The sequence below is a fragment of the Hakea prostrata genome, chromosome 3, assembly GCF_041222555.1.
Source record: "Hakea prostrata isolate BN-2017 chromosome 3, UWA_Hpros_2, whole genome shotgun sequence".
Classification (NCBI taxonomy): domain Eukaryota; kingdom Viridiplantae; phylum Streptophyta; class Magnoliopsida; order Proteales; family Proteaceae; genus Hakea; species Hakea prostrata.
In genome coordinates this window covers 47,386,997-47,396,111 of record NC_142602.1, presented here as the reverse complement: position 1 = coordinate 47,396,111, position 9,115 = coordinate 47,386,997, and the positions used below count along the sequence as shown (strand labels likewise).

At 40.4% G+C, this 9,115-nt stretch overlaps 1 pseudogene across 1 annotated transcript; it reads left to right on the top strand.

Annotated features, from left to right (window-relative positions):
* The first annotated feature begins 1,453 nt into the window (after nt 1-1,453).
* On the top strand, nt 1,454-5,395 carry LOC149022368 (acid phosphatase 1-like; annotated as a pseudogene). The gene is made up of 5 exons (XR_016172428.1): nt 1,454-2,089; nt 2,292-3,775; nt 3,856-4,361; nt 4,477-4,686; nt 4,804-5,395. The product of XR_016172428.1 is annotated as an acid phosphatase 1-like (transcript).
* The last annotated feature ends 3,720 nt before the right edge of the window (nt 5,396-9,115 follow it).

Below are 9,115 nucleotides of genomic sequence, written 5' to 3'. Positions count from 1 at the left end.
AATGCATATGGCATGTATACATTTGGTACAACAACAAGGTTAGGGTTAGGTGGGATCTCACAACACCAATGAATGTAGGCACCTCAAGGTGGATATTGAAAGGCTAATCAATAAAGGACATCTCACAAACTTTCTAAAGGTCAAAGAAGATGAAAAGAGAACGACCAATGAAAAAAAGGGGTTGTTCGCCAAGCACGGAACGTCGAGTCGAAGATCCAAAGTCTAAAAAAGGAAAGGAAATGGTGGGACCCAGCAGGTCCCCAATTCTCACGATATTTGGGGGACCTGAACGTAAATCCTAACAAAATTTGAAAGCAAGATCAAAATTCATGGGATCAGGAGAAGCTCAGAAAAGAAAGAAAACGGAAGAGGTGCCTATCACTTTCAGCGAAGAGTGTAAAATCCAGCTTTTACCTAACCTTGACCCGACCCGGAAATTGTTGTGTTTGTAGGTTCGAAGACCCGAAGTGGTGGTAGGAGGGACTTGTGGACCCTACTAGTTGATGACGTGGTGTCGGAACTCCATTCTATGGACATTGATGATGTTGCTCCTTTCTTGAACACATTATCAGTGTTAAGTTAGAATCTGCGCACTAATGAAGAGTGAGACAATTGAGATATCAAACGGACTCCTGTGCACAATCCGAAGGTATTCCCCAAAACTAGACTTCTTGAGTGAACTATAGGAGAAAACCCCATGCAATTTGACCTTGTATAGCCCTCCAAGTCCACACCTAAAGTTGTTGAACTATTCTGAGATATTCTGCTGAAACATGTTTTGGTCGATACTATTGGTCGATACCATCGACCCAATGTATCGACCAACACATGCTGAATCCAGATTTAAAGATTCTGTAGAATATTCCCTACTCTATTTATTCCATCCTATTGTTTTGAACCCTATTCTAATCATTGAGGCACCTGAGAACATGGATGAGACTCCCAAGAACTCCTCACTACAAGAAAATGGGCATATAGCGGCACTTCGGATAAGGATATAGCGGCGTTTTCTGAAAATGCCGTAGTATATTGACATATAGCGGCTTTTCTAGAAAACCGCCGTTGTATGGTAACATGTAGCGACATTTCTATAAAGTGCCACTGTATGTCATTTTATCACAGCGTTTTTTATAAACGCCATCGTATGTTGTCACTTTGTTAGCCTTTCACATTTCACTTTTTTAGCGGTTGCCCAATTCTATGTCATTTTTTCAGTGGCATTTCTTAGAAATGCCATCGTTGCTCTAATTCCGTGTCATTTTTTTAGTGGCATTTCTTAGAAATACCGTCGTTGCCCTAATTGTGTCACTTTTTTAGCGGCATTTATAAGAAACGCGGTCGTTGCCCTAATTATGTATCACTTTTTTGTCTAATTCTATTTCATTTTTTTAGTGGCATTTCCTAGAAATGCCGTCATTGCCCTAGTTCCTCCCGCCAAAGCCCTCGCCCATATTTCACTTTAGCAGTATTTCATGTTGTGCCATTTTCATGCTTTTCACGGCATTTCAAAGAAGCGCCGCGGTAGATGCAGCATTTTCATGCTTTTCACAGCGTTTCATTTGAAACGTCGTCCTATATGCGGCATTTTCCCACATAACCCAAATTTCCTCCCAAATATATAGCCCGCCCATTTTTGGCTACCAAAACACCGCGCTTTTTTCAGTTTGGAAGACGAAGTTACTTCTCAGATCGTCTCTCTCGCTCCCTCGCTTAGGGTTTTTTTTCCTTCTCTTCTCAGATCATCTCTCTCGCTCCTTTGGTTTAGGATTTCTTCGTCGAGCTTTGGCAGATGAAGCGCCAAAGACACAAGCATAGCTGTGGAGGCAATGAAGAGGTAAGAGGAAATTTTCAGTTCCTTGGCTACATCAAAAGCATCAGTGCTGAAGTTATCAATGATAAAGGCAGCGGTACGATAAGTTGCAGAGAGGAGGTTTAGGGTTTTTGGAGAGAAGTGAGGGAACGAGAAGTTGAAAGGCTCATGCGAGTTTCAATCATGGCATCGTCGAGTAGGTCAGAGAAATCGACAGGGATGAGATAGATGTTATCACCGCTCCCCTGAAACTAGGGCTTTTCCCCCTCTAAAACTCAGGTAAGCTTTCGTTGATTAAGGATCCAATCTGGCTCCCAATTTCACACTGGTTTTAGTTCCTGTGTTGTTCTCTCTCTCTCTCTCTCTCTCTCTCTCTCTCTCTCTCTCTCTCTCTCTCTAATCAAGCATATAGTCATTCCACAATTCAGCTGCGATCGAGTCTCGCATATGCGAAGCCATTTCTAATTGAACCTCATCACAGGCAATATCTACTGCTGTGTTTCTGTTAGTGTCGATGGTTCCATCTCCACCTGCATCATTGGTTCTTCTACATGTAACTGCCTCTCTTCTTCATGTATTTTCACTTAGAGTTGATGAAACAGCTGTGGGTGCCCTAGCGGAAAAGTGGCAGGTCATGGGTGCTTTGGTGTGCGTCTTATGCTTGATCCAAAGGTGCAAATTACTTATATGATTAAATTTCTATTTCGAACACTGCAGTCATGACTTTACATGTTTCAGATTGTCAATTTGTCTTTTTTAATTAACCTTGATGCATTTTGGTGTTTGTAAGGGTAGTTTGTTGGGGAGGCTATGTCAGCAATTGCTGCCAATTCCAATGCCTCAGTTAGTGTTAAGTGCCGAATAGGTGTTGATGATCATGACTCTTATGATCAGCTCTGTAAGTTGCACCCATTTTTAACTTTACTTTCACAGATGATAGATATGTTTAGTTCATGTGTCATTTTCCTTTTTATATTTCAAGTATAACATCTTGGTAAATTAATTAATAGACATCAAGAAACACAGAAGGATTCACCAAGTATGAAAAGAAACCTAATGTTGGATAGAGGCCGAAGACCAAAGAAGATTGAAGGTGACACACCAATGAAGTTGGAAGAGTATCTCATGGGTTACTATGCCCTTTGGCATGTGATACAAGCATCAACTTCATTTTCTTATAATTTAGAAACATCTATGATATTTGAGCTTTCTTTCAAAGCATATGAAATAGTTGGTAACTCATTCTGTTCCTCTTCTTATAATATCTTGGCAGCTAGAAGGATTGAAAATGGTTCTAAGGTCATCATTTCTCCATTACTTCTAGAGCTAATCCTTAAAACTGATGGTAATGGTGGTTCAAGTTCTGGTGAGACAAGCACAATGGGCATTTTATTGGTGCTATTTATTAACAGTGGTTAGGTAGAGAGCAGACAATGATCGAGCACCCATAAAAGCCAGGGAATTAGGTGTCACAATCATGGCCATTTGGACTGATTACTGTGAGTTCTCATCAACTAGACATGGACCAGTTACTCTTCTATGTTCATGATGTATATCTATTAAACATAAACACTTTATGTGGTATATACTAAACATATGTGACATATGCCAGTGCGGTTAAGTAATTAGCATTTTAATTTTTCTTGTTTAGAACTTAGGATATTGCTTTGTTTCACTTCATTCTTATTAAAGTCGGAATGTTTTTTATATTGCATTCCTGCAGCAGCTTTTATAGGTACTTTTTTGTCAAAGTAATCTTTTGATGCCTATGGATTATTGTAAATCTTTTGTTTTCTTAGGTTGGTGGACCTTACTGGGATGTACCACTAGATAGAAAGGATTCCATAAGTGCAAGCTACAGCCTTGCTGTCTCAAACATCCCCACACCTGATCAGGGTCTTCTTACTCTCGTTGCAAAGTTCATAGACCAAGGACTCTCAGTCACAGATATGGTTGCTGTTGTGGGTAAGTAAGCTTCTCATGTGGTGCTTAAAGAAACCCCAGAATAGAAATGGAATTTTGATTGTCTCTCTTGCAACTTGCAGGTTCATGTGGTGCAATTTGAAATTTTGAAATCCACCAACATAAATATCCAAAGCTCGGTTCTCCTGATCCACCCCCAGAATCCTTTTTGTCTTTTGATCATAAAGAAGGAGAAAATGGGAAGAAATCTAGGTTTGTTGCTGTGCTTCTCTAGTCTCGTTGTTGGTGTAGCAGTTGCAAACTGGAATATCTTGAACCAGTGGAAGATAGGGAAGGACTCAAATGACCTGAAGATAACCCTGAAGAACTATTGTGAAGCTTGGAGGATCAATGTCGAGCTCCATGACATTCGTGGCTATTGAGTTGTCCCTGAAGAATGCACAGATTACATCGGCAAGTACATGACCTCCACTCAATACAAGGTGGGTTCAAAGAAAGCACTGGAAGAATGCACCATCTATCTCAGCAAAAACTTCAAGTTGACTGGTGATGGCAAAGATGCTTGGATCTTTGATATTGATGATACCCTTCTTTCCACTGTTCCTTACTTCAAGAAACATCGCCATAGGTACTGTACATAGGAGCTCTTGATCTGGGCTCCATTTCCTACCTTTTATCAGATCTTCCACGTTTTTCTTCTTTTTCCTTTGTCAGCAATTTCTTTAACTAATTATTGTTTTCAGAGGAGAGAAGTTCAATGTTACAGACTTTGAGAAATGGGTGTGGAAGAGCAACGCTCCAGCTTTGAAGCACTCGATGAACCTCTTTAATGAGATCAAACGAAGAGGATTGAAGATCTTCTTAATGTCTTCAAGAGGAGAACACCTCAGGGATCCCACAACTGATAACCTCTTCAAGGTTGGTTGCACTGGGTGGTCTGGTCCCATTCTGAGGTTGGTGAAGTTCTATCCTTTCACTTAGTTGAATCAGAAGTTTATATTCTTGATATCTTCTATCAAGATCAATCATTAACTCAATGAGTTGTGTCTCTCACCGTCTGTTTATGATAGGGGTTATGAGAATAATGGCATGACAGTGTAAGAGTTCAAGGCAGAGCAGAGGAAGAAGCTGATCCATGAAGGCTACTGTATCTGGGAATGGTTGAATCACAGTGGCCCTGCCTTGTGGGGCTTCCTGGTGCCATGAGAACATTTAAGCTTCCCAATTCTCTGTATTACATTCCCTGAAAAGGGATGTCAACTCTTCATCATTCAAAATAAATATATGTTTGATTTTTGGATGCGGAACACTCTTTGGACATTTAATTTATTTCAAATTTTGATCTTATGATCTATAATTTTTATTTGTACCCTTTTGCCTTTCATTTTTTAGATTGTACAACTGTACTAATGGTTGTGTGGTAACTTTTCTGCTAAGTGTTGTGTGGCCAATACAAAGGAATTGGGTCTTCATCTATGCTTAGAAGCTGAGTTGTTGTATTGGTAAAATTGGATCTTCATTTGTGCTTACATTTTGGATTGTGGGTATATGTATAATGGAAAGTGGCACATTTATATTTGTAAAATTGAATTTGGTTTTTTGGAATCAATTTTTTTTTAATTAAAAAAAACTTATCCCGGCGTTTGTAAAACGCCGGCATAGGTAACAAATGACTGCATTTTTTAAAAACGCCGGAAAAAATACCTATGGCGGCGTTTCATAAATGCCACAATAAATAACTTTTAACGGCGTTTTCTAAAAACGCCGGCAAAAAAAACATACAACGGCGTTTTTAGGAAATGCCGGTAAATGTGTCGTCATAAGTCACAATTCCCGTCGTTTGCATTTAGTGCCGCGGTAACAATACGGTAGTACTTTTGCCGGCATTTTTTGTGGCGTTTTTTAAGTGCCGGGAAAAGTTTACAACGGCACTTTTAGACTTACGGCAGCATTTTGAAAACACCGTCGTAGGCCCTTTTTCTTGTAGTGCCTCCTTCGTAATGGTGAAGCATCTTCCCCACTAATCATTGCCAACTACCCACTTCCACTCTTTTGCTCTACTCTCAAGTTATGACTCTCTCTCCTAGTCTCTTTCTCACTCATCTTTATTCTCATTTTTACTATTGAGACCATGGCCAAGGTGTTGCAACCTTGCAAACACCTTGCCATGAGTCTTCTATACCTCATATATTGATGTTTTCCCCAATCTTGCAATGATTTACTTACCTTTTGATCATTAACTATGCATTTCCATGATTTGTTGCTTACCAACTTACTTTATTTACCAAAACTGAGATGAAGCCTATGATTAACCTAATTTATACCTTGCATATGATTTCAATATTTCTCCTAAGTTATTCCCTACCTAATCCACTATGTTTTCCCCCAACTTGCATTAAGAAATAGCCAATGCCATGATTAACAACTCTTGAACTTGATATGCCAAATTGGGGATTTCTAATTTGACCATTGGATGATGTTAATTCTTTGATAATTAGTGTCTCTATATTGTGTTTAGACTGCTCCCCAAGTTTCGTATTGATCCGAGACCCAAAAGACCAATTTTGAGCCAAAACCCAAAAATCCAACTTGCTGTCCGAGACTCTTTGGGTTGATACTATTGGTCGATACCATCGACCCAAAGTATCGACCAACAAAGTTGCTGTCAGCAACTTTTGCCTAGTTTTGATTCGTTCGATCTCCGATTGTCCTGATTTCTTCTCTAATCCTTCATATATGTTTGTTTAGGGTTTTAAGACTAATTGGGCCACTTGCTTGTGATCTTGGACCATCTTCTTCTCCAACTCAAGGTAAGGATAGTTATCGCTACAATTACTTAGGATGTGTGATTTTTGACTTGATATTCCTAACCTAGTGAACATAGTCTCTATCTCATGTTCTTACCATTTTAGACTTGCTACATATGTCTTATAATAGTAGCATTGTGTTTACATTAGTTTCATTACAATGCCTTATTATGTCTATCAAATTCAAAATATGATGAGTTATGTCAATGTTATGAATAGAATGTTTACTATGAAGTTGTATCTTGTGAATTGATATGATGGACTTGGGCATGTGATTGCTTAAGTATAACTTGGGATTGAGGAGTACCCTACTGCTGCTTCTGTCCTTGGACATCGAAGGGAATTGTATGGGATGTTCTTCGAAGATGTCCACGACGCTTTCCCGGGTTATTGGATGACATACACAGGACTTGTATAGTGGTATTTGGCTAGGATGTCCCTATCATATCAGACCCGAATCGGAAGGGCATTGAGACCGAACGACCCGTGTTAGTAGTGTGGATTTGTGGGCGCTCAAGACCGGTAACCATTCCGTGAGAGGACATAAATTGCATTGCGGATACCCGAAAGGGGCCATTTATTGGTAGGGTTGCAAATGGCTAGACTTGGGCTCACAGGCACTCAAGACGGGTGAAATGATCCGTGAGGGGACGTGAGAGCTTCCAGTCTACTATTTGTGGATGACCAATAGGGTTGATGAGTCCGGTGAGTAATATCTGTGACTCTAATGTGAAGGATACCAGAAAGGATCCCGAGAGGGGAGGAATAGACGTATCTGGAACTGACATGATATGACTAAGTAGATGACTTGCATTGGGCTAGGCTTTACCTTGACATGCGCCAATACTTAGACCAAATGGTGATGTGAGAGAGTGGTGACCGAAACCCCCAACCATGGATTTGTCCGAGAGGGATGCAGGACCCAATTCCCCTAGGTGATGAGTGATTGAGACTACCTAAAGAAGTATGGTGCTACGACTTAATGCATGTCTACCATAGATGACCAGCATACTTAGAGTTAGAATCATATTACATCATATGTCTCGTATCATCTGTATTATTTTATTATTGTTATCATGTGGATTATGTGTTGTGGAATAACTACCTTGCTGAGTTCTTTTGAACTCATTCCTTTATGTTGCAATGTTGTGTTAGACTACTCTACAGGTGATTATTCAGATGGTATGTTCCCCTAGGTGGACCGGGATGCCCCATACCACTATCCGAAGGCTAGCTACAATGAAGACTTCGGTGACGGTACCGAAGAAGATCCTTCGGCGTATCAGGGTTAGCCCTTGGATAGTTTGGGAGCTTCACTTTTGAAGAGAACTTATATGTTGTAAAGGAGACTTATGAGTAGATGCCCACCTCCTTTCTTTGTGTCTGTTAAACTTGGAGAATTGTAATAACTTTTGATTTATCTTTACAACTTGGGATTGTAATTAACTAGATTTGACCACACTTTTCGCTTGATTGAAGGAGTGGATTCCGCCCACTGCCTTTTTATTTTATCTGATAAGATATTTATTTCAGCACTCTGATTATCTTTGGTATCTCATTTTCGAATTCTATTATTATCAATTGCTTAGCTTGATATTGATTGTTCATGATTATGTTATCGCCGATGTGGGTGGTGTGGTCCCTGGACTATGGATCTTTGGGGCTGTGGATCACATCCCGGGTATGCCAGATGGGGTACCGGATGGGTGGATGTGACAAAGAGGATGAGCGAGGCATTTGCATGCCTCATGACGATGCGATTGTCATCAAAGTAGAAGTCGGACGAAGAGAGGTGCATAGGATCCTAGTTGACACAGGATCTTCGGCTAATCTCTTGTCTTATGAAGCTTTTGAGAAGCTGAATCTCGAAGAAGGGCTGATGAAGCCCTCCAACACAATTATACGGATTTGCTGGTTCATCCGTCATGGCTGAAGGATCAGTCCAATTGGATATTTCAGTAGGAAATTTCCCAAAAGAATCGACCATTCGAGCAAATTTTTTGGTGGTCCGGGATCTTCCTGCTTACAACATGATCCTGGGGAGACCCTCGTTAACAAGGCTGGGCGTTGTGGTTTTGCCAAAGCATATGAAGATAAAGTTTCCCACTAACATTGCAATTGGGCAAGTAGTTTCAGAACCGAAACTCTCCCAACAGTGTTATGTGGCATACCTCAAAGACAAGGAAGGACCTAAAAAAGCCACGGCCTTACCTATTGAGGTAAGGGATGATCAGGACGAAGAGACCATGCAAAGCGGTGAAAGGATCATAACTAGATCGGTAACTGGTTACGGCCCCGAATATCTAGGGAAAAACCCTAAGATCAGATGGCCACCAAAGGAGATCGAGAATTCATCCAGCGGTCAAAGATTAGAGGTAAAATCTATATAAACCAAGAACGTACAACCTCCCAGGTATCTGAATCGTTTCCCAACTACGCATTCATTTTTATTTTTCTTTGCAAGTAGCAAGAGCCTTTGTGATTAGTCTGGTTACTGACTAAAGCTTCGGAGGTGGCCTTCTGACCCCACGGTCGGACAATGTCTAACTCTTTTTTGCAGGATTACATCAAGAAG